General features: G+C 47.2%; 1 long non-coding RNA gene across 1 annotated transcript in view; it reads right to left on the bottom strand.

The window, feature by feature from the left end:
* LOC144172527 (uncharacterized) overlaps positions 1 to 25,518 on the bottom strand; it is a 67,080-nt gene that overhangs the window by 4,498 nt on the left and 37,064 nt on the right. Inside the window, exons 3-4 of the long non-coding RNA XR_013323034.1 lie at positions 13,588 to 13,720; positions 8,032 to 10,107 (exon numbers count right to left, since the gene is read on the bottom strand). This is a non-coding gene — a long non-coding RNA (uncharacterized LOC144172527). The remainder of the gene's footprint in view (positions 1 to 8,031; positions 10,108 to 13,587; positions 13,721 to 25,518) is intronic.

Raw genomic sequence — 25,518 nt, 5'->3', positions numbered from 1 at the left:
CGGCCAAACCGCTACCGCTCACTGACTAGCCAGAATCACTGATAATTATTAATCATTATTATTAATTACAGATGGTCGAACTACCTCTAGCTCTATCCGAACGGATCTCCACGCCGCCACCCGACGCCCGCTTCACAATATTTCAGCGAGAGCAGTCGGTCTTGATTTTTACCTAACCGGCCAAACCGCTACCGCTCACTGACTAGCCAGAATCACTGATAATTATTAATCAATATTATTAATTACAGATGGTCGAACTAACTCTAGCTCTATCCGAACGGATCTCCACGCCGCCACCCGACGCCCGCTTCACAATATTTCAGCGAGAGCAGTCGGTCTTGATTTTTACCTAACCGGCCAAACCGCTACCGCTCACTGACTAGCCAGAATAACCGATAATTATTAATCATTATTATTAATTACAGATGGTCGAACTAACTCTAGCTCTATCCGAACGGATCTCCACGCCGCCACCCGACGCCCGCTTCACAATATTTCAGCGAGAGCAGTCGGTCTTGATTTTTACCTAACCGGCCAAACCGCTACCGCTCACTGACTAGCCAGAATCACTGATAATTATTAATCATTATTAATAATTACAGATGGTTGGACTAACTCTAGCTCTATCCGAACGGATCTCCACGCCGCCACCCGACGCCCGCTTCACAATATTTCAGCGAGAGCAGTCGGTCTTGATTTTTACCTAACCGGCCAAACCGCTACCGCTCACTGACTAGCCAGAATCACTGATAATTATTAATCATTATTAATAATTACAGATGGTCGGACTAACTCTAGCTCTATCCGAACGGATCTCCACGCCGCCACCCGACGCCCGCTTCACAATATTTCAGCGAGAGCAGTCGGTCTTGATTTTGACCTAACCGGCCAAACCGCTACCGCTCACTGACTACCAGAATCACTGATAATTATTAATCATTATTATTAATTACAGATGGTCGAACTAACTCTAGCTCTATCCCAACGGATCTCCACGCCGCCACCCGACGCCCGCTTCACAATATTTCAGCGAGAGCAGTCGGTCTTGATTTTTACCTAACCGGCCAAACCGCTACCGCTCACTGACTAGCCAGAATCACTGATAATTATTAATCATTATTAATAATTACAGATGGTCGGACTAACTCTAGCTCTATCCGAACGGATCTCCACGCCGTCACCCGACGCCCGCTTCACAATATTTCAGCGAGAGCAGTCGGTCTTGATTTTTACCTAACCGGCTAAACCGCTACCGCTCACTGACTAGCCAGAATCACTGATAATTATTAATCATAATTATTAATTACAGATGGTCGAACTAACTCTAGCTCTATCCGAACGGATCTCCACGCCGCCACCCGACGCCCGCTTCACAATATTTCAGCGAGAGCAGTCGGTCTTGATTTTTACCTAACCGGCCAAACCGCTACCGCTCACTGACTAGCCAGAATCACTGATAATTATTAATCATTATTAATAATTACAGATGGTCGGACTAACTCTAGCTCTATCCGAACGGATCTCCACGCCGCCACCCGACGCCCGCTTCACAATATTTCAGCGAGAGCAGTCGGTCTTGATTTTTACCTAACCGGCCAAACCGCTTCCGCTCACTGACTAGCCAGAGTCACAGTTAAATATTAATCACTGGTAATAATTACAGGAGATCGGGCGTAACTGGCGATGGCTACGTCGGCCTTGGCTCCAGTGAGCGGGAGCGGTTCGGCCGCTTGAGTAAAAAACCAAGACCGACTGCTCTCACCGCGTGAAAATTTATTTGCTGTTACAAAACGCTAACCACGCGGCCACACACACACACACACACACACACACACACACACACACACACACACACACACAAAATAAAAAAACAACGCGAGAATCGAACCACGGACTACAACGTCCGTAGTCAGCGACTGAACCACTGCACCAAATCCCACAACAGAAACGGCGGCTAATCGGCTGGTTTTGATTTTGTTATATTGAGGAGGTCCCGTCACTGTAGTGTAGATTTTAAAGTGACGGGGCCCCGTCACTGTAGTGTAGATTTTAAAGTAACGGTGCCCCGTCACTGTAGTGCAGATTTTAAAGTGACGGGGCGCTGTCACTGTAGTCAGTACCTCTGGTTTAAGGGCAGGATGTTTTACGCGATTTCCAACACAGGCGCCGAAACAACATTCCTTCGGGATGGGATCGCACCGGATGAACTCCGAACCCTGCACGGCACGATTGACCTCGTGTCGGGATTCGGCGACAGGTTAAAGCGAAACTCGTAGGCCCCGCAGGGGGCATCTGTTAAAGCATATGTTTGCGTGGACTGTGCGACACCATAGACCTCCGAGCACCCACGTCGAGCCGTTCATGGCAGCGCCGTATTCGGGGAGAATAGGATCCTGATGGTTGAGCCTACGCCGAGTGCTTGGACCTTTAAGGCCCTTTGAGGAAGACAACGCACCACTTTGGCCTCCGCTTCTCGTAAGCGGCACCTCCGGCCTGACCCGCCCGAGGGGAATCGGCAGTCGCCTTTTTCTGTCCTCTCCTTCATGTTTCACTTTCCTATCTCCTTTCTAACAACTTTCCTGTCGTCTTGTTCCTTCTTCAGTTTCCCTTTTTCCTGGGGGCTAGAGTTAACCCCGCGTTGTGAACGACCCTGAGGTAAGCCATATTTGGTTATAGTCGTAGGGCATAAGTGGCGTGGGCAGGACTTGCCCGCGAGTTCCTGTCCCATCCCCTTGTTGGGCTCCACGGTAGGTGGCTGGCAGCATGACCGGAGAGATTTTTTGTTTTAAGGCTTCAATTTCTGGACAAAATGTTCTCTATCGGAAACGAGGAGGCACCGATGTAACCGCAATATTTCTCATGAAAAATGCCAGCAACTTCCTACGCTTCCACGTGGTACACAGCAATATCCCAGAGAAAACTGCAATGATTGTCTCGCCATTCCTCTTTACAAAGACTCTAACAGCCACCACAGGTGAAGGCTACAAGGTCAATAAACTAGCGAAGGGAGACCTCCTTCTCGAAGTATTGTACAAACAACAGCAGGAAAAGCTCTCAGAAATGACGTCTTCTAGAGATCCCCATAACGGTCAGCGAACACCGGTCACTGAACACAGTCTGCGGAGTAATCTCAAACGAGGACCTAAAATACACGACTGAAGGTGAGCTCCTGGAAGGTCTAAAAAATCAGAACGTCACAGATGTCTATCTAATCAAAATCAAGCGGGAAAACAAAGAAATCCAGACAAAGCACATCGTTCTTACTTCTGCGTCAAGCGTAGTTCTGGAATTTGTGGAGGTAGGCTACACAAAGATGAAACTGAAACCGTACATACCAAACACTAGTCAATGCTAGAAATACCAACGATACCGCCACGGCTCGCTCAGCTGCCGGGCCAAACACACATGCGCGAATTATGCCTCCCATGAACATCCCCATGAAAAACGTGAAGCCCAAACATACTTTTGTGTGAACAGTGAGGGCAACCACGCAACGTGCTCAAGTGTTTGCCCAGCATTGAAAAAAGAAAAAGAGCTAACCAGACTCAAGGCGACCCTCACCGGCGCATACCCGACCGTACTCGGCTGTGGTGCAACAGGGCGCGGCATCACAGCGGTCTTCGGCGCCTGCTGAAGCCACACAGAGTGACGCTGAAGCAAAACCCCCCGCGCCATGGGTGGAAGCAGCTAGCGCTGCGCCACCATCCCCAAAGCGGTCGAACCCTTGTTCGGCAGTCCCCAAGGCCTCACCCTACACGGTGACGTCGAACACTTGAACACCCTTGCTTTCGGCACGAACCTCCAGCTTATCTGAAGAGACAATGGACACAACTGAAGGAGGTTCTAGGCCGTCTACTTCGGAGGGGCTGTGAAACTCCCTCGAAAATGGAAAGAAAAACGAACATCGAATCACGGGACCGAAAACATAGTTGTCAAACAACGGACGCAAGTTTGTACTTACGCCCGATCACAGAGAACGTTATGCGGAGTGATAGAACCAGGTTACTCATTAGTGACTCATCCTGCATTCACGCCGCGTTTTGGCATTAACAGTGTTTTGCTAGACGGAATTGCCTCGTGGTGCCCAACAACGTTTTCATCAGAATAGGAAGATCAGATAATGTGCGATTACTGTCTCGGAAGGTCACGTTTAGGGGAAACGTCTTGCTATGTTCTTGGCAACCATTAGAATATAGTCTATGCAAAAGTAAAGAAGATACCGCAGTGAAATTTATTTTCGTGGAACATTTTTGATTGTTTGTTACGCATAGCTCAAAAAAGTATTCCGGATCCCTCACGTCCGTCTGTCTCTCGGTCCCTGGGCCCCTCGCGTTATGAAACCGGCGTTTATCCGATTGAGCTATCATCAAATTCCGGGCGCGCAGCATTTCCTTCGGGTTCATTGCGCGGGCGTTGCCTTTGGACTTCGCCGAGGGGTCTAGCGCGTCCTAACGCGGTACATTTTGGGACAGTTGTGAAAGCCTGCGGACGAAACGATCCATGCCTGTCAGCCATGGAAAGCTTTCAGCTGCAAGTTCAGGGACATATGTAAGGTGATGACATCATCACCAGCCTATCTACGCCTACTGAAGGGCAAAGCTCTCCCATAATTCTCCAATTATCCCGGTCCTGTGATAACTGCGACCAATGTATCCCCGCAAACGTCTTGATCTCATCTGCCCATCTAACTTTCTGCCGCCCCCTGCCACGCCTGCCTTCTTTAGGGATACACTCTGTTACCCTTAATGACCAACGATTATCTTGCCTTTGCGTAACATGCCCTGCCCACGTTCATTTCTTCTTCTTTATTTCTACTCATATGTCCTGAACACGCGTTTGCTCCCTGACCCACTCCGCTCTCTTCTTGTCCCTCAATGTTACACCTATTATCTTCCGTTGGGCTGCGTCGTCCCCAACTTAATTTGAACCCTCTCAGTGAGCCTACAAGTTTCTGCCCTGTAGATGAGTTATGATGACGGAGGTAATGACATATGGAGTGGAAAATTGGCGCCTCACTAGAACAGTTGAAACAGCACGGAGGTGGGTTGAACGGGCCATTGAACGAATACTACTTCGAGACAGGAAACGAACTTCCTTGTTCAGAGAACACACTGCAGTAGAAGATATCATGGGCCAAATTCCGAAAAACAATTGGACTTGGGCAGGGCGTGTAGTGAGACGAAATGACCACCGGCGGACCGCCAGGGTAACACAAATGATGGAGGGACGAGAATGAAAAAGGGAAAGGTTATTAATTGTATGGAAGGAAGAAATAAGAAAATTCGGAGGCAAAGATTGAACTCTGGCACCTCAGAAAAGGAGGGATTGGAGGTAAAGTGGCGATACTTTTTTCCTGCAGTGGACCTAAATAAGACGGCGATGATGATTGTGATGATGCTAGTGGTACGTCCTGCATTATATATTTCCAAGGATGTTATTCACTGTGGTTTGTTTGAAATACACAGCGTAACATCGGAGTATTTATAACTTTCAAGCAGTGGGAAAAACCCCAAATACTTATCGAGCACACTATAATACGCATGCAGGCCAATAATGACAGTGGTTGTTAGTGTTTAAGAGGTGAAAACGATACCCTTCAGGGAATGAAACCATGATTTAAAGCCGTCATACAAATAAAGCCGTCATACAAGCCGTCACAAATTGAGACAGATTGGACACCGAGAGAAGGGTTTAGATAAAAGAGGAAGACCAATTACTCGATGGAGGGAAGAAATAAGAACATTTGGAGGCAAAAAATGTACTCGGCCATTTCCGGGAGAGGAGCGGTTGGTGGCCGATTGAAGAGCCTTTTGCCCTGGAGTGGAAATAGTGGGCTGATGATGATGATGATTATGCGACAGCCGCGTCTCAGACAAGACGAGAGGGGCTGCCGGCTCGGCTGTTTCCCCATCCTTGTAGCAATCGTGCAAGCTACGCCAATTTTTCTTTGCAATTGGATGCACATGTTATTGTTCCCCACCGTTGCGAACCCGACCCGTCGGTCATTTGTGGTTGGTTGGTTGATTATGATGTTTAAAGCTCAGTCGCTACAGCGGCGATGGGGCGCGCCCGAGTGGGGGGCTCCGGATTAATTTTGATCACCTGGGGATCTGTAACGTGCGCCGAAATCTCAACACACGGGCGTTTTCGCTTCTCGCCTTTGGGTTGGCCCAGGGGTTAGGTTGTTGGTTTCACAGCGTAAATGGCTCTGGTGGGATTTCCGGAATATCCCTAACCACGTTTGTTTGTGCAGGCTTGGGGATTTTCTGCCTACGCCGGACGGATTTGTGTAGGCCTATACAGCTCTGTTGTTGATAATACATATTTCTTCCACTAATGAGCTTAGTTGGCTTTACCCACTTGGTGAGCTTTACCAAAAGCCGTTGATTTTTATTGAGAGACTTTTTGAAAATTAATGTTATTTCGGCAAATGTATGTTGCAAAAATGCTTGGATTTTGGAGGCTATTTACATTGGAGAAGAAAAACGGTGCGTAAAAACAGGCGCAGTGTCGTCTTTGTCGTGTTCTTTACCTGCATTTTTTCTTATTAAAGTTGTAAAACAGTCCAGTCACAGTATGCTCTACGGAGCTTTGCATTGGGGCTTTTAAATGCAGAGCATTTCAGTAACTCACGATGTCACCCGCGTTGACGTCCGTAGTCCGCACCCCTCCCTACTATATAAAAAAAAATACTATCCGGCGCCCTGTTTCGATCCCTCGAACCTGCGGGCGGAACGCAATGTACATGGTGCTCTACCCACTGCGCCACAAAGCCGACACAGAATGGGACGCTACGAACGCGCCTTATATCGTTGACTCATTCAAATTACTGCTGACGAGCGCTCTCTCGTCAGCAGTTGCCACAAGTGCAACAACATTAACGTAACGCAAACTACTTAACGTCGTGCGCCCCCGGAAATGCTCTGCATTTGATCGTGCCCCTCGCGAGGGGGATGTTTCACTGCGTCTTCTCTCGGTCGCGGGACCCGTGGCGCCATCTGGCGGAGGCGCGGCAAAACTCGTAGCACTTTGAAAAGATGCGGCGCCAGCCAGCTGTGTGTGTGCGTGCCGCACTTGTACAAATGGCGAGTGCATTGGCTGTCCACAGAGCAAAACATTCGTGCAAGTAAGCAGTTGCAGTCAGTCAGTCAGTCAGTCAGTCAGTCAGTCAGTCAGTCAGTCAGTGAGTTTTCTGTTTTATACTTCCGTCCCCCTCTCTCCTCATCCCGCCGTTTTTCTGAAAGTTTCCTCACTTTATGGGAAAATGGTCTTGAGAAAGATATACTTCTGACTTTACGCGCGAACTCTGCACATGCGCTATAGAATGGGCCGTGATGATTTTGTGTTACTTGAGTGGTCTTGAACGTGCACCGACGCATCTAAACGCGAATGTTTTCGTTTTTTGACTGCACCATAAAAACTGGCACTGGGGAAAAGATCAAACTGACGGATTTTTTTGAAAACCGCAATGATGTAGAATCATAACCACTGCGGATGCTTCTGAGCAATATTTTGACATAATAAACTTTTGCTTCAAACGTTTTTGCGCTACTGAAGAGCGACATTACTTTTTCACCCAACACGACAAATAAACATTATTTAGAAGTTCGAAACGCGCTTTTACACTCTACAAATTAGCCGCATGTGAGCTTTACCAGAATGCTCCAGCACGAACAACCAGCGGGACGAAATGATTGAATTAAGCGAATGAAGGTATCCAGCGCGCGATTAGAGTAAAAATAGAATCTGCTCAAGGAAAACAGCGTAAGGCTTGCATCTGCGCTGTTTCCCGTGCGTAGATTCTACTTTCTTGCTCAAATCGTATGCTTATCAAGATCTTCCGCGTAATTTGAACATTTCGTCAAGCTGACAACTATTCTGTAGCATTTTTGTGATTCCCACGAGCGTAGTACTGAGGCGTTGTAACAAATCTACCTTTTTCACGGCTTGGCCGCAGCTATTCTAATTGTTTTAAAAGTGATATCGTTACGCGTACCACGTGATTGCACTTCGTTTTTGGCTGTTGCTTACCACTTTGTCTTCTTCCTTTATGACATCAACGATGACCAAAGACCGACTAGGCAGTGGCACTGTTGCCTTTACTTGTACTGTACGCGTCTCGGTGACGGTCTCGGTGTTGTATTCTCTCCAGTACCGGGTGGAGTCCTGTGTTCCGGCCACTGTGAAAATGCCTGTGATGCCTGCCACTACGTTAGTCACAGCGTTTAGCTCATTTGTGTGCCTAGTCCACACTTTATACACGTTTGTCACTTCCACTTTGTCCGTGAACGTCATCTTTTCTTCAGTTCTTTTCTTAGTGTGGTCGTACGTGAGTCTGTGCACGTGAGTCACTCTTGTTCTTACTTCCATCCTCCGCTGCTCGAATCGGACCGACTCTTGAAACCAGTGTATTTTTGCCCTAGAATCGATTAAAACATTTACAGTAAATAGAAACCAGCAACAAATAACTGCATCTAAACTGTTCCTCTAGCGGTTAAAAAACATTGCTGGATGAAGTTCCGAGATAGCATGGCTGCATTAAGCGTTTTATAAATTGAAAAACTAGGCTACACAAACCAGCGCATCTTGAATGTAAAGCAAATAAATCATCTACCGTCTCACGTAAGACATCCTCTCTTTATAGAAAAAACGGGACAGGAAATAGAAAGTAAGCACTAGGGGCATTCTTAAACTTGTTGGAAGTTTGAAAAGGACGTCATGTCTTCAGAAAGAAATGAGAATAAACGGGTGATGATTTTTTTCTACAACGTAATAAAAATTTAGAAAAGTCTATAAAAAAAACTGGTTGCCGTTGCAAGAAAACATAGCCCTTGCAGGATTAGAAAAAAAAAAGAAACACTAGTGTAACCGAAACCGCGGGAAGGCGCACTCCCGAGATAGCCAAGTTTTTTTAAAGCAGCACGTTGCTGGAGTTGGTGGAAGGTAGTTATTATACTAGCATTAGGCCAAAATACAGAGACCTTGCGTCACCACATAACTTATCGACTAAATAGAACGCCTGTAATCACATGCTAATCGATATTGGTGAAAATGTGAATTCAAGATAAGGGCAATTAGTGAAGTTCGAAAGTGGACTTGACTAAATAGGACCCATTCCCGAGTACCACTACCAGTTTGCGTGAAAACGGGACAGAGATATCCTAAATAACCAACTATGGAAGAAGCGACACACTCGTCATTCCCTGTCTCTTTGATGTACTGTGCTCATTACCAACTTTTTTCAGTTTCTATACCACGCACATCCACTAGGTGACCAGAATTTAACGCTGAAAAATGTATAAGTACACACTCAGTTTAGAAAGAACCGCCGGGACCTGTTAACGTTGAGAGCTAGTACAATACCTAGGAGGGGGGGGGGAAGCTTAGCTGTGCTACTAGTGAAGCTCTCAGTCATCAAATAGGATGTTGTGGAATAAGAAATTTAAGTAGGTTGAATAGCAGGCTTTTTTGATGCTACCGAGAGTATGACGAAAGGCCGGAGTTCGGTGTAGGTTTGCTGGTACACAAACAGATGGCAGGAACAAAAAGTAAAATATTTGGTTTGACGCGCCGAAGTTAGTCTTCTACTCTAAGGTGCGCCATAGGGGAGTGCTCCACAGTAAGTTTGACCATTTTGGAATCTTCAACTCGCGTCGAAATTTTGAACCTGGGGAGTTTTTCCTTTTCGCCTCGATCTGAAAAGCGGAACCGCAGCCGGGATAGAACCCACGTCGTTGGGTTCAGCAGCCCAATGGCTTAGTCACAGAGCCAGATCAGCGAGAGATTTCGGGAGCGTGGAAGAATTCTACACCATCAGCGAAAGGGTAGGAACCATTGTGATGAAGTAAATAATATTTGTATGTTCAATATATTGCAGGTCTGTGCATCAGCCTGTAACACACTAACGCGCAGCTTCTAACGCCTGAAACCTAAAAGGTGAAGATGGAAACGTGAGCTTGAACTCTTGTGAGAAAAAGCAACTTTTTCTTTCCTTGTGTAGGAAGGAGATGCCATGTTTTCCTTTTGCTGTTGTTGCTTGCTAAGCTTGTGATCGTCTTCATATTTCCATGGGGCTTCACAACGGTTGTAGATGAACACACTGTCATCCTGGAAATATAAATAGCCACTTTGCGCTTGAAATGCAGCTGAAGGTCTGATCTCTCTTGAAACGAACAAATGCATACAGTCGAGTCTCTTGCAGGCGATGTGTTTCAAGCGGTAATAAGACCGGAGGGCCATAACATGAGCAATGCAGCGCATCTAGCGACGCGCTTTGGAGCTAGCGCGCCGGCAGTTCCTGCTACGCTGTATACTCTCAGTATGGGCTTAACGACTTCTATATAGCTTTAAAGGACACACAATCGCGGAGAAACGAAATGCGAACACGAAAGTACGAACCAAAACACGCAAAAGTACAAAATACCGTTCGTTGATATCTAATAATGGCGCGCTATTGGGATATTTGGAAAGCCACATTTCCCAACTTTGTTTTTGTAAATAAGGCCCACGTCAGTTTGACTTGCATGTGAAGAAATCGCGTCATCTTTGTGTTGGTCCATATTTTCGTGTTCGCGTTTCATTTCTACATGACTGTGCATGACTGGAAAGAGTTACTGTATGACGCTATTTCAGACTGTTGGCCCAAAGGTATCCTGTACACTGCAGTATAGGGCTCGAATTTAGTTGAGCCTCCGTATGCCACTAAGTAGTACAACACGAAACTGTGAGCTGCTGTATATTTCTTTATAGGTCAAGTACAACGTATATAGCTCCTGTACGTTTTACATGACATATATAGGATCGCGAAAGCTCGTGCGCGTCGTCAGGTACGACCAGGTACGATCATCAGCAACTTTGTTAGCGCTTATACATTTGTCGTCATGGTCCATTATAACTTCTTTTAGCATCGCTGGAGCTCCAAGACCCGCGTGCAACAGGTGGGGAGAGGGCGTATCTGTGATCCACATCCCTATTCAATGCAGAACACTGGACACAACAACACGCAGACACTTTGCCGAACTTTACAGACAATACATTCCGCTACACTCATCTAATTTCATAGCCGACGATCCAATGTTTCTGTTTAAACGCGTTTTCAAGTACCTAACAGAAACGCAGTCTTTACACCTAATTTCATACCAATCGCCACCAGGCCCCTTGCACCAGCAATCTTCATTAACTTTTAAGCATTTCACAATTACTTCTTCTTGCATTCTAATCGTTCATGCAAACGTTAAATACCGCACCAGTATGCGCTGTATAGGCGCAACATAATACCTACAGCACCGCTTATTCTGTATACTTACGCATTGGAGATGTATGGCTGTATAAACAATACAGGAAGAGGTTTCTTCTGCATGATTTTGCAGATGACGTAAACCGGGGTTTAAGCATGGGATAAAGCCTAAGATATATCTTACACGCTATGACAAGCAGATAAGCCTAAACATTTGCAGGCCTAAAGGATAGTCACGCATACGACACATACTTATCAATAAGTGGCACACGTTGAGAAATCTCCTAAAATGTGAAAGATTGCTTTCAATCTTAAGTTACTTGGTAAAGTGTTCAGCCTGTGACTACGCAAGGTGGCAGCTCTTACCCTAGCTGGGCCCTCAGTCTGCATAACTTACAATTTTAAGCGAATGAAGCAATCTTCAACGAATCGCCTTTCGCAGTATCTCTCTTAACGGCTTAATCTCAGACACCCTTACGGCAGGAGGGCGCTGATGGGCCCAATTTGCGCGTCTGGACCATCACGGCCTATTTATAGCGCAAGAAAAATGTTTTGAGTGTACTGGCGCTCTTCACGCTGCAGCATTTAGATTTTAATTTCTGCTAATGACCATCTTCCAGTTTACATGGAGCGTTCGATGTCTATATATATGATATATGTGTAGTTTTCATTTATCCCTATACTGTTTTACCGAAACGTATTGGTGGCAGATACCCTTGCGAATTTAAATTTTAACCCGTCGCGGTGGCTCAGTGGCTAAGGCGTTGCGCTGCTGAGCACGAGGTCGCGGGTTCGATTTCCGGCCGCGGCGGTCACTTTTCTGACGGAGGCGAAAAACAAAAATGCCCGTGTGTTCGAGATTTCGGCGCACGTTAAAGATCCCCAGGTGGTCAAAATTAATCCCGAGCCCTCCACTACGGCGCGCCTCATCGCCTGCGTTGCGTCGGCGCGTTAAACCCTATACAATCAATCATGAATTTAAATTTTACAAAATACTATGCAATCCACCCAGATCCGTGTCTCTGGACAACACCCTGAGTTACTCGGTATATACCGATTAAGAAACTCCCCATAGGCCTTATGTATTAAAAGCTGGAAAAAACAGGGGCGAGCCCGGGGCAAGTTCCTGAGCCTGCCGTCTGTAGGCAGAAATTTGAAGTAGTACTGAAAGGCTTGGGGCTGGTGCCGTAATTCATAACAAGAAAACCCGAGAAAACATAACTAAATTATATTTAATTGTTTTTAAATTAAAGAGCCAGCTGTTTTATTATGTTTCGTTAATAAGGAATTGTTAAGCAAAGTCCGGTTTTATTCGCCTAGCTGCCGTGCCAGTACATTTGCCCTTTAGCTTACACGAAGCAGCGGGGCTCGCGCTGCCGGTTTCTGAAGCAGGGGTTGGCAATTGGTGTATATTGATGGACTCCCTTACGCATCGCGCTCGATACAACAACGTTGGGAACATTTGCATCATCTATGTTTACGACACACTAATCAAGCGAGCATGGTTACTGCCGGCGTTTACATGTCACCTAACCATAATGATGGACTGCCTGGCTTTCCTGTGCCACCCCTTGAGGGACTGGTCGTGTTTGCGTTCCGCCACTTGTCACGGATGATTGCATGATACCCGGATACTAAAGGAATCATGATTGCTTCCTCAATTTGATGCACCTATAAATGAATTTCGCAACCTTAGGCAAAGAGGACGGCTATAATCCGATAGCTGAGTGCTCCTAATGTTTCGCGAAATGAGACCATGCATGATAATTGCCGATTTCCGGAGACGTTTTGTCTATGAAAAAAAGCTTTTAGGTGAATGCACGATCGAATGCACGAATGCAATGATCTTACAAGACTGAAATGCTGCACCATATGTGGTTTGTGACTACACGCTCATTTGTTTTGCAACCTGACTGCGTAGTACATTTTACTATGCCTTGCTGCAGTGATGTGTGGTGGTCTTGTGGTGTAATCGTGGATGTGGCAGAAAACGTAGCATCATTGACAGCGACTTCGCTTCGAGCGCCACAATCGAGGCGTATTCCAAGCAAAATATCAGCCGTGGACTCTAGTGTCAAGTATTTTGTGGGGAGACGCGAGGCAGTAAGCAAACAGCGTGTATCAAACCATCTTCTCCAAAAGTAAAGAATTCGTTACTCCAAGCATCTGCATTCCTGCTCTGCTAAGAAAATTGCGTTTCTGATCGTCATTGAAAACGAGGAATGATGAATTTAATGCGTTATCTGTGTCGGAAAGAGCTTATCGACAGCGGTGCAGCTGGCGCCGTCCTCTAAGGTATCACAAAAAGATGTATCTCAAAATTCTAAAATCTAGAATTCTAAAATTCCTACTTGCGTGTTGCTAATGTCTTCTCTGGAGGATTGCCGTCAAAACTCCAACAAGTTAGTTTTTTGCGAGTATCCAGTGCTTTTTTCTCGCCGAACTTTTTCACAATATTGTCAATATACTCCATCACCTCCGATCCTATGAGGGACAGAAAAAAAAATTAGTTTCGAAAGCGAATGTTCCGCAAAATTCTAGAAACCAGTATAATTGCACTTGCTCAGAATATCTGTTTTTGTTCATAACTCTGCAAGAAGCAGTGCACTGTGAATTTATAGTGAGGAGAGTGAAAGGTTTTTTGTTCTCATTTTGCTGGTAGGTGGCAGTTCAAGTTTACTGCTGTCGTTGTGAAGATTTATGGACTGGCTTACTGCCCGGTGCATCAGGGATGAATACGATAATTCAGAAGCTTGATTAAGTCCAACTTCATGGAGTGCTTGTTTGTGGGTTAGTTGGCACATCTTAACCGTGACATGGGGCGCTGCTTAGGTTTACCAATGCGGGAATAAGGAGGAAACACACGAAGCTCGCACGCAGAAGCGCAACTAAACAAGAAGACAACCACCGGGGTGACTCAGTAGCTAACGCGTTGTGCTACTGAGCCCAGGGACTCGGATTAGATGCCGGAAGCAGCTGTTGCTTTTTAGATGAAGGCGAAAAGCGAGAGCGCGCGTGTGTCGAAATTTCGGCGCACCTAAAGACCCCGGTGGTGAAAGGTAATCCGCAGCCATCCACTAGGCGCGCATGAAAGGCCACGTGTAACTTCAGGTAGTTAAAGGCCTTGACCAATAAATAACTGACGGTGCTTACTGAGACCTTCAAAAACGGTGAAAGAAAACACAAAAAAAATTCCCCGCATTTCCCCGAGGGGAAGAATGTGAAAGTGCGAATGCACGAGTTGAATTTGCGCGGTTCGGTAATGTTCGCGAAAGAGAGATCACACACACACACACAACTGCAAAGAAAGAAAGATGCATTTATTCACAGACACCTATTTGTGTTGTCGTTGTACTTGATTGCTAGAGCGGATCTCAGCTTTGAAATTTCGTGTCAGTACTCCTTTAAGCGGGTGCATTAGCCCTTCTCACGCCCGATTCCTGGCCAATCCCCCACGTGGGTATGTGCCATGTCAGCGGCCAGGCAGCGCGCGCCCATCTCCCCCCGTTGCCAAGGAAGACGAGGAGATTTCTGGCCAATCCCCCACGTGGGTATGTGCCATGTCAGCGGCCAGGCAGCGCGCGCCCATCTCCCCCCGTTGCCAAGGAAGACGAGGAGCGCGCGCACCCGCAGCTGTTGCTATGCGGACGGCGGCGGACGCTTCAGGCTCGCTTAAGAAGTGCATTCGCACTTAAAAAAGTGGCCAGGGAAAAAATCAACCCACCTACACTCAGTGTGAAATCTCTTAAAACAGTGGAGCTTTGTTGGTTACCTTGTGTCGTACTTGAACTCGCTCAAGAACGGCAGTGCGGTGGCCGCGCAAATTTCACAGTTCGAGCAACTGAATCGGCGTCTAAACGTTGGCGGCGAGAGGCACCCTTTCCTCTCCATATCCTAGCATGAGAGGGAACTCCCTTCTGAGAGGGCACTGCAGGTCTGGCATACATTTTTGTGCGAGGCCGTCGGTGGCGAGACCACTGCGCCCTCTATCCGGTGATCTGGGAACCGCATTATTTGAGGGCGCTCCCAATCGTGCGTACTAAACGACCTATTGGCGGTGAGCACGGCCACGGGCGGCGCTGCGGAGCGCGTCTCTGTGACGTCAGCGTAGGGATTCTCGCATTTGTAGTATGCTTCACTGGGGCTCGCTCTCCCTGCCGTAATATATGCTTATCCGCAGCATATATTGCGGATGTGGAACTTTGTATCATAATAAAAGAGTAGCTCAAGGCCTGATTGAAAGTATAGTTTTTGATATCGCCCCGGAAGAAACATTGCCGGCATCGCGCCATTCCTGAGAAGCCGGTCCTCTGCGGAGAGCGCAGAGTCGAAGCTAGGTGTCAGTTTCTTTATTCGGCCATCTTTGGAAGAAAGGGAGCAGCTATAGTTTACTAACCGACAACAGCGCAAATGCAAGACCAAAACAAATTGCAGGCCTTCGGGGCTGTCGGCTTTGGCAGAAGACATTACGATTTGGCAGAAGACATTACGATAGTATGTGAGGCAAAACTGTTTTTACAACCTTGCCGAATGCTCGGAAGTATTGTATCACATCACTTTACGTTGTCATGGCATGGAAATGTGCGGTAAAGCATTATGGCGCACAAAAAATGTAGCTTGACTTCCAAATGTCCTATTACCTGTGTAGGCGGGTTCTGGTTTAATACCAGGCTTCTGAACAGTATGGAGGCTTATTGAGCAAAACGAATCACGTGTATAGTAAAACTACGGTAACGCTGTGTTTGTTCAGAGCTGGAGGAACATTTCGTACATTTGCCACCGCTATGTCTTCCCAATATTCAGATATGCGTTATAGTAACACTACACTCAAGAGGAGGAGCAGGAGGAGAAGACTTTAGCAGTAAAATAGAGCTGGTTAGTGGGCAGGCTTTTCGGTCCAGGACAAGAGAGTAAGGGAAATTTTTTTCAATTCATGGAACGTCATTCCAAGTAGGCCAGGATTTGTTCTTTAGGCCTGAAGGGGTTGGAAAAGAAAAACGAGGGGCTTGGACATATTCATCGGTTTCGATTCTTGTTATACTAAAAACCGGCACGTGTACTATTTATTGCGTTTGTGAGCCAGTATGTCAACCCTTCAACACCGTAATCATGCCATAACTGTTCACGTTGATATTCAGTTCGTTACAATAACGATGATTACGATAGAAATTAGTGGCACAAAATCCGCCTTCGAGTACTCTAGACAACGTTGTCTGCGCCGTTTCGTGGTGGTGTAGCAGCAACCTCATTGCATTTGCATGTGAATAAACAAAGCACGCAGCGGACGGATAAGCACCGTCTTGTCCGCAGCCATAACGGAAGCCAATTTCTGAAGGTAGTGTATCCTGTGCCGCCGGAAGAAACTTTCCGCACAAATTTTGTGATCCCCCCAAGTATCCCCAAACCATCTAATAAAACGCTTGGGACCGTGCAGAAAAATAATGCTTTGGACACAAAAAAGCATTCATCTGATGCAAGTCAACGACAACGAAAGAAATAGAAGACAGCCGTTTTATTTCCTGCTATGCGCTGCGCGTGTAGGGACCCGCTGCTTGGTGCGTAGAATTAGACTGTTGAGTCTCCATAAGAGCATCTCAAAAATATGTTAGGGAACCCTACGCATTTTGAATACTTATCGAGGAGCTCTGAGCACTGAATCTTGCAAATGAGCTAGAAAGGTGGAGTTACACATGATCATCTGACCAATGCTGTGAAGAAAGTTGCTCTCTCTTTCCTCGTTTGTTGCAAACTTGTGCGTGATACAGCTTGAAATTATTACACGTTTTAGAAGCTGGCAAGATAGCTGAATTACTAGAAATAGCCTTTCTTATTGATATCAAAAATACCCGCCAAAAGCGAGCGATTTCTAAAACTGGCATGGCGCGAGTGTAGCAGACGACAGCGGCGCAAGTTCCCAAGCTGACGTCAGAGCCAGGGATGCCACTAAAACAAATCACTGCCAGTAGCAGACTGACGAAAAGGTTCGTCCTACAACATCCCCGCTGTTTAAAACGGGATTTTGATCAACCTGCGATATATTACTCCGTCGCCTCGATAATCTGTAGCGCATACTAGCCTCCGTGACAGGCGCTTCCCCTTCTCACACGCACGAATCGTATCTTCTCGGTCAGAAGCACGAATGGCTTCTAAAACCCGGGGCTGAAGCATGCGCCTTGGCGCCCCGGTGGATTCAGCGTCTAAAAATACGCAAGATCCAACGAGGCGAAAGGTCCAACAGTGGATATTCCGTCCTGTTGGATGTTTCGTCTCGTTGGACATTCAGGCTCGATTGGACCTTTCGTCTTGTTAGATCTTTCGTCTGGTTGGACATTCAGGCTCGATTGGACCTTCCGCATCGGTGGACCTTTCGTCTCGTTGGACGTTCAGGCTCTTCTGCATTATATGAACGTCTGAAGCAATCTACAATCACCTTCACTACCCAATTCCCCAAATTAATAGCGAAAACGTCTGCGTTTCAGGACCGAGTATATAACTTCGCTTAAGTACACGATAATTTAAATTTTAATATACTCCCGGCGTTGGCCTTTCCACGTGGTCAGGAACGCTGTTTCCGAAGAACAGCTTCACGAAGAGGAAATGAATAGTTTACGATCACTGCCATATCGACTGAAGAGCGCCCAAAACGAAACGTTTTGCGAATGCGCTGGATTCCCCTTTATGCCCGTGTGTGCCTGTGTTAGGGTGTGCGCCCTTCTACAAAAGTGTTGCTCTCGGGCCTCAATTTCCCAGCCACCGACATTACTTGGGACGCGGTTCGGTGAAAGCCTATTGAGTTATTTTTTGCAGCTCCAAGACGAAGCTTGCCGATTCATTTTTGTCCACTTCTTGTACGAGCGGAAGGTACATATTTGTTTTTAGAAATGCGGCGGCCCGTTTTAAGCGGTCTGTGGGACGTCTCAGCACGTATTCGACGGTTTAGCGGACGGCAATACCTGCGCAATTTGTGTTGGCCATAGTGTCGGCAGAGGGTTGAGAATACCCGCCAAATTCTTCAAGTATTTAAATGTGACTAACTGGATTCATAAAGCGCAAAAAGACAGGACAAGAAACGACTACACACGGCGGTGTTTTTTGCACGTCTTTTTGCGGTATTGCGAATTCAGTTAGTATACACCAAATAGCCCAAGCCACCGTTCTAAGAAAGTTCAAATATGAGGGAGAACGGATATTTTTTTTTTCGGAAAGCAGGAATATGCACCCTTTACAGCAGGCATGACCACTAACACATGCGGACCACCTGTGACATTGTTCTATACACATTACCTTGTGTATGGAAGTAGAATTATCCAAAGGTGATTGTGAAGTGATTTGTAAACATGGCGGGACTACTTCTGGAGATTACAGTCTGGAGTCCCTACCTTGGTCAGACGCGCAGCGTTCCCACAAGGCATTTAAAGCTGTGCTGACCTTTCTGCGCCGCAGCGGCCTGTCAGCGATATTGTAGTTGAGGCCCGCCCGGCTAAACGTTAACACATGCCCAGTATAAGTATAGGCATCTTCATCTCTCTCGTCCTCTATCCGCACTTTTTCCTCCCCTTTCCCTTCCCACACACAGAATAGCTGGCCAGATATACTACCATCAGGCCGACCTTTCTGTGTTTTTTTTTTTCATTTCAATAAAATTCCTCTCTCTCTCTCTCCCTAGACTAGGTTTTGACCACTGTGTTTGCGTTGATGCGACCTTCTTAGTAGAAAAATTAATTTTTAAGTATTCACCTAATCTCTGCATCCTCCTTGCCGATTTTCTATGACGTTTCGTATGACATTTACTCTTGTATACTCAGCTGGACTGCGCCCACTGCGGCTCGCCGACCCTAGGCCGGCCGGCCCGCGGGTCGTCGTAATTCATTCCCTAAGTTAAAACTAAGCCATGACAATAATTAAGTCCGGAATAATGTGGCTTTATTGTGCTAGTTTGCAAAAAGTCCCAGACAATGTTTCTCTACGCTAGCGCACATGCAATACGTGGCTTATGACGCTTCACTGAAGCCCTGTGTACATGGACGCGACGGGGGCGGGTTGAGTTGAGTGGTGGGTTCAGCTTACCTCGACGCGTCCGAGTTTATATGAACCCCGTCCAAAGAATCGAGGTGAGGGGAGCGGCGGGGTTCCCGGAAAAGGGGCTACCGTATTTTCACTATTGTAACGCGCACCCTCTTTTGCTAAAGGGTAGCTTAATATTTGTGTGCGCGTTACAATCGGGCTCAAAACCGAAATAGGCTTTAAAGCGGCCAGCAGCATTGCCATGCGCAACGGACACGAAGTACCCGCAAAATCCAGCTCAATCCAATAAAAACAATCCGTCAACATCACGTGAGTGAATTTCGGCGCACTGATTCCTCAATGGCATGCCGCATACCCTGGTCAGCTGTTGCACATTTTTTTTTGTGCTTGTGCTTAGCCCCTAACGCTTAGAATTATGAAGATCAAGGCACTTGAAATCGCAAGCAGCTTCAGTGTTCCCCGCGGTAACTTTATTTCCAGCAGCAGCTGGATAAGTACCCTTGTGAAGCACAATTCATTTTGGCTTCCAGAGCTGCATACGCCAAATAAAATATCCCTCTTCCAGGTACATGGTGTCATGTATTTTCCATCTGCGCAGTACCGTCAGTGTCACATTTTTTTTTCGAATTTTCCTGTAGGAAGTTACCCGCGCGTTACGGTTGGGGGCACGTTAGAACCGCGCAAATACGGTATTCTGCTCCCCGCGGCCCGCCGACTCAGCCCGACGAGCGAGCTAACCAACCCCCTGCCTCCGAGTTGACTGGACTCGCCGCGACGGCCCTCTGACCCAACCCGTCCGCTTATACGTGGGGGTGTCGAGTCCAAAAAAACCTGTTTATTTCGACTCAACGCGCCCTTGTAGGGTCAATGTAAACGGGGCTTGAGTTCGCTTCACGGGAGCTGTAAGCTCCATTTGCCCGCGCACCTGGTTCGCTAGTGGAAAATAAAAGGCCAATAATAAGTGGGACAAGATTCAGCGAATTTAATGGAAGTAATAAGTAAAAAAATTGACCATTACTCTTTTTGTAAAGCGTAAATACAAGGTACAGGAGCTGTTAGCGCAGGGTGAGCTAGCACAGAGGTCAGCAGCACGATCGCACATGTGCAATCTCTTTTAACCCGTCTGAAGAATGCAGTCTCTAGTGAAACATATTTGTGTGGATTTGACGGACGCAAAAAAAAAATTCCTTTAGGCTGCTTACGAAAAAATTCTTAGTGAAAACCTACTTGCACTACAAAGGAATGTCTATCTCTTGCTCCGACAATTGCCGCTTATGTCAACCAGAAGCCATTAATCGTTTCTTTGTTTTGTGCCGGGATGTGGTGGTTTTTGGGATGTTTTGCAACAAACTGTTAAAAGGGACATGGACACGTTTACGTGTCCATGTCCCTTCACACAATGCGGTTCTTTCCTTCTCTAGATACTACTGAAGTGCCCTATGATATATTTTTTGTGATGGGATTGTGTTGCTTGGAGAAGTGCCGTATGACTGACCGGCATGCGGAACTCCCCCGTTCAACGAAGTCCGTTTTTTTGGGAGCTGGCTGCGTTGGTGGAGAGCATCTATGCGAAGGAAAGTTACCTACCAGAGTGGCTGCACCTGTTGGACGCGCGTGACTGCTTGCTGAAGTCATTGCCTTCACATGTTATTGCCTTCATAAATGTGTTAGTGTGCCCTCGTTAGCTATCACGCCAAAGGAAAGCGCATTCCTGGAGGCCAAAAGTGGATGTGGCGATAAATTCAGTGACGCAATAATAGTTTGACAGGCTCGGCATCCGTCTCTTCTTCTCTCTTTGTGCGCACTTATTGCATTTTTTCCCCTGTAAGTGTGCTTTTTATTTTTCGCAGCTTGCAATAAAGCCATCAGTTGATAGTCAGCGCTTGTGGTGTGCAACTATGTCCGTCCTGTGTTAGAATATGCGCTCTTCCTTCCTTTGTATCTGAAAACCACCAACTAGCCCAACATGGCACCCTTTTGAAGTTTTGGCGGCTGCCTTATTGTAGCTGCTGTGGTGTTATCCTTTCTTGGTTAACTCCTAACTTTTGTATTGCATAATAACCGCACGTTTTTCATGCATAAAAGAAAGAAATGCGGAATGGACGAGTGTTCTGAAGCAGTAGATGCAGTGCCTCGTACCAGGAGGTTCGAATCTCCGGTTGAATTTGTTTTTTTTAGGGGGGGGGGGGGCAGTTTATTTCTTTTTGTATAGGTAACGTTTTATCTACTGCATTCACGATTTTACGGTTAAGTTATCATTGCATTATGAGCGAGTTTAAAGACTACTTGCAGACAGACACTGACGCACTGGCGAGTTTTCGTTGGCGTGGTATTTATATTTCACCGGCAGCTGGGAGGCACAGTGCCGAATCCGCCGACTGTCGGCTTCGCGCGAACGCGCCTCTTGAGACACAGAGACCAGCAAGGCAAGTTCTGAAGTTGAGGGAGACGCTGAGCGTCTCCGATGCTGCGGAGGGCGTGCAGCCACTGCGAACGCGTAATCTAGTACACATTACGACTTTAAGCGCGTCTGGCATCCTCATCTGACCTTTAATGCCGCCGACATCCCTTTCCTTCCCCCCTCCCCCTCCATGAGCCGTTGGAGAACCAGATTACCAGCCATCAGGTGGACGTCCAGCAACTACTGGCATCTAGGGCGTCGGTCGCCCGGTCATTACTTGGATTCCCGGACTAGGCAACCATTCCTACTTAATAAGGCTCATTAAAGTTTCATACTACTACCAAGGTAAATATAAACGGTAGCGAACCTTCGGGCGAAAAGCGGTTCAGAACCTATTGCCAGTGACATCAGCATGTGGGCTTGTGGGAGTGGTGATTGAAGCGCGACTAGGTAAGGAGGGAACAAACACTAGTAACAAAAAACCAAGTTTTATTCAACAAAAAAAGAACCGTTATGCATGTATTTTTCTAACGATGTTTATTTGTGAATCACATTTATTTAGGCACAGTGTGCAAGTCATTTATGAAAATGCTGTTCATTCTCAAAAACCTTTTTTGTAGCGCCCTCTGAAGAATGGCACATGTCATTGCTCTGTGATGCAGTCCTTGTAGTGCTCGGAAAGGCGTTCCTAAAGTTGGTCTGCTAGGAAACGCCCCTCGCGTGTTTTGGTGTTGCGCAATTGCATTCGTTTTTCCTTGCTAATTTGGTGTGCACTTAATTTTTGCTGTGCGTGGAGTTGCGAGGTGCGTTGTATCGTCGGTGAACACGTTTAGTACCGTGCCTGTCGGGCACGGTGAGGTACGGGACGATGCTGCCAACGGTTGGAGCGGAGCGCTTTCCTCGGTATGTACAGTGCTCAGCGATTGAAACGCGATACTCGGAGCGCGTGGCTGCCGGTGCTTGTTGCGCCACAGGTGAGCGCTTGTGAAAGCGAGCTGATGCATTGTGGCATTGTGGTATACGATGAGGGTAAGAGCGTTTGTGACGCATGCTTAGTGCATCCGGGAGACAGCCCTTCAGTGTGTGTTTCTTGACGGCGCCATAGGGGTGCTACATGCCATGGCTTCAAAACGCTGCGCCTGCGTGCTGCGCCGCGCCACGATAACACATCGCGATAAATGTGCATTCAAATTCTTCATAATGCACCCGGTGCCAGCTCGCCCAGCTTCGCACGGCGCGGCGCAGCACGCAGGCGCAGCGTTTTGAAGCCATGGCATGTAGCACCCCTATGGCGCGGCCAAGAACCACACACTGAAGGGCTGTCTCCCGGAGGCACTAAGCATGCGTCACGAACGCTCTCACCCTCATCGTATACCACAATGCATCAGCTCGCTTTCACAAGCGCTCACCCGTGGCGCAACAAGCACGGGCAGCCACGCGCTCCGAGTATCGCGTTTCAATCGCTGAGCACGTACCTACGGAAACGTGCTGTACAAAGTTGCAACAGCAACTCCCGTACGCCTGGCGTTTCACTGCACCATTTTCCTCTCATTTCCACAGGTAACGCGAAACTATAGAACTGTTAATACGTGCACGGGGGTTTTGTAAGGGACGTGGTGGTGCTTGCAAAAAAAAAAAAAAAATATGGGTCTAAAGCTTTGTTATGTCACAGTTACCTCTTGATTTCACCTCAGGCTGGCTCGGAGCAAGTGCTGTCAATTACTCTAGGACTTCTCAGCGTATTACCACTCGAATTTAAACTATTCGCTTTAATTGTCTATCTCAGTTCCTTTTCTATTGCATTACAACGCTTGTAGTGATAGTTGCTTCCCGCACATGTATGCGCAAGCATTATTTCCATCGCAGTACTGTGTTGTGCTGCGCCGTGCTGCGCTGCTGGCTGATCTTTCCTGCTACGTGTTTTTACATACTGCCGTCGCTTTCTTTTGCATTGGTCCATTTTTCCTCTTTTTACTTATCTGTTGCGAGAAGTGCCTAAACAATGGAACGAGGAAATTGCAGGCGTGAATGCTGAGTGAAGTGCTGTAGAAACCCGTCTACTTGAAAAGACGCCGGGACAGCTGCGGTGTTCTCGCTGCACTTTCGTGAATCGGCATTACTGCGGCCCGGTTTTCTGCGTCAAGATGCAGTGCCTAGTTCTTTTCTCTTTTTCCGAAGTAGTTCTGCTGTTGAGACTTTCATTGCTGATAATGCTATGTGTTACAGGTAAAGTAAAGTTTTCGGCGTGTACGGAAAATCATGTAGTAACCCGCCGCGGTGGCTCAGTGGCTAAGGCGTTGCGCTGCTGAGCACGAGGTCGCGGGTTCGATTCCCGGCCGCGGCGGCCGCTTTTCTGATGGAGGCGAAAAGCAAAAACGCCCGTGTGTACGAGATTTCGGCGCACGTTAAAGATCCCCAGGTGGTCAAAATTAATCCGGAGCCCTCCACTACGGCGCGCCTCATCGCCTGCGTTGCGTCGGCGCGTTAAACCCTACAATCAATCAAAATCATGTAGTAGTGCCCACGAACATTCTGTACTTATATGTATACGTGCTGATTTTGTACAGTGTGGTAAAGTTGTTTTATGTTTATCCTGGAATAAAATTCAAATGTCTTCATTATAGCATGAGTATGCGTTATTGCTTATCTTAGAACAGAAGTAGACAAACCGAGCAAGCATTATATAGCCTTGATGTATACTTAAGGCACGCACGCAACCTGCGTATGTGCGACGAAATTAAACCCAGCAGTGCCGTTGGTAGAAATTTCTAACGGGGTGAGGAGTGGGCGCGTTTTTTATATAAAAAGGGGGGGGGGCGTTTTCTGCTCTGTAACCCATGGGAGAAAAAAATTCCGGTCCGGTAAGGGGGGGGGGGGGGGTACGTTCCCGGTTCCCGGTTCGCCACCCACTGCAATCAAAATAAACAGTACTTTTATACAGCAGTTGAAGGCATGAATACAGAATAAAGATTCAGAGAAAATGCGAGATGTTTTTATGAACACCGAGGAGAATCATAAGGCAGTATGCTTAAAGGGGCACGGACACAAAATTTAGAAGGCGAGATAACTTCGGAGTAAGATTGGTGGGAACACATATACATCATCTGCAAAATATTAGCGGCGAATACAGCCTAGAACATATTTAAAATCAATTTTAAAGTGTGCGAAACGCAACCGAGCAGCCAGCAGAGGACCACGCGCAATCAACATCCGGAGGATATTGTGTAAATAAACAACATCCAAACACGTCACGAGTTTGTGTTTGCCGCTTCCGCTCTGCCGGCGTTTTTCGCGGGCTCGCCCGGCTCGCCTCTCCAATCGGAGGGCCGGAGGGCGGAGCTTCTGCTCTCGAGAACGAACGACCCGTTCGTTGGCGGCGGAGGCGCCGTGATTTCGTCAGCTCATCGGGCAGCTGGCCGCGACGAAAGTTCTACAGCTATTCCAGGCTCTCTGTTTCTATTACTGTTCATTACCATTGGATGCGAAAACGCGCCTGACGCACGAAAAGCCCACAGAGCTAGCCGCACGGTCGCTGTGCAGGCGGCGGCCACGGCCACGAAATAGCCCAGGCCGGCGCAGGTAGCTCCAGTGATAGCTTGTTACCGCTGCACGAAATTGCCCCCAAGTCCCGACCATGGTGGCTTACATTAGAAAGGAGTTAATGATGCGATGGCAGGTTGCATTAAAAATTGTCATCTGCACCGCTTACGAGAGCGGCACTCGAATATCTGCCGCAGTGCTAAGCCGAACACATCTGTAGGCGGACCTGTAGGCAGACCGGCCGGCTGCTCCCAGCGCGCGTCTTGCCACCCACCGTCTCGAGCGTCGCGCGTCGTTCTTTAGCCCCGGTAGCATT

The sequence above is a fragment of the Haemaphysalis longicornis genome, unplaced genomic scaffold (genome assembly GCF_048455015.1).
Source record: "Haemaphysalis longicornis isolate Haplotype H1 unplaced genomic scaffold, Haemaphysalis longicornis Haplotype H1 scaffold_23, whole genome shotgun sequence".
Lineage (NCBI taxonomy): Eukaryota > Metazoa > Arthropoda > Arachnida > Ixodida > Ixodidae > Haemaphysalis > Haemaphysalis longicornis.
This window is presented reverse-complemented; position numbering and strand designations above follow the sequence as displayed.